Raw genomic sequence first — 772 nt, 5'->3', positions numbered from 1 at the left:
TTTATTAAGTATCTAGCACAATGAATGAACACACACCCAAGTTTATGCATAGTTTGTGAAAGTTCAGAACACCAAGGATAGGAAAAGATTCTAAAAGCTTGTACAGATTTAAAAAAAAAAAAAGTATACAAAGTTTCAGCGTGAAGTTTTATATACAGCCAAACTGTCAAGTACGAGAATTGAATAAAGTTTTTCAGACATACAAGAATTCAAAAAATTATCTCCTGCTTGATCCTTTAGTAAGAGGTTACTTAAGGGTGCCTTCTAGCAACCAAAGGCAGTATGGAGGAACTTGGTCAACATCCCCAAATATCCTGCCACAGCAGAAGGATGAGGATTCAGGGAGAATTTAAGGCTTGTTTCAAACAGATCTGGGGTCCTCAGATGGGTACTCGTCAAAGTCAGCCTCTGCCCCTTACACTCACTGCTGTATGCACAGTGAGTGTATACACACTGTGTATGTGCACAGGGTATGCACATGGCTGGCACAATTTGTTGGATTTCAAGGAATCACTGGGATGAGCAGCACAATCAGAAGTACTTGAGTGAGAAGGCAGAGCAGCCAAGATTGTGCTCAGCGCGCTGCCAGTGAGGGCTCTCACCCTGCACAGAGCAGCAGGCAGCACCCTTGTCTCTGGGCATGTGAACTGAATCTGAGGAGCCCAATGTGGACTGCAATTGCTACCACAAGTGCTGGGCACCAAGGGCCCCGTTCCAGGCAGTGACTGTCTCAGGATGTGCTAGACGGGTCTCTAACTGCCTGGGGAGTGGC

This window comes from Bison bison, unplaced genomic scaffold, assembly GCF_000754665.1.
Source record: "Bison bison bison isolate TAMUID 2011002044 unplaced genomic scaffold, Bison_UMD1.0 scf7180017864360, whole genome shotgun sequence".
NCBI lineage: Eukaryota > Metazoa > Chordata > Mammalia > Artiodactyla > Bovidae > Bison > Bison bison.
This window is presented reverse-complemented; position numbering follows the sequence as displayed.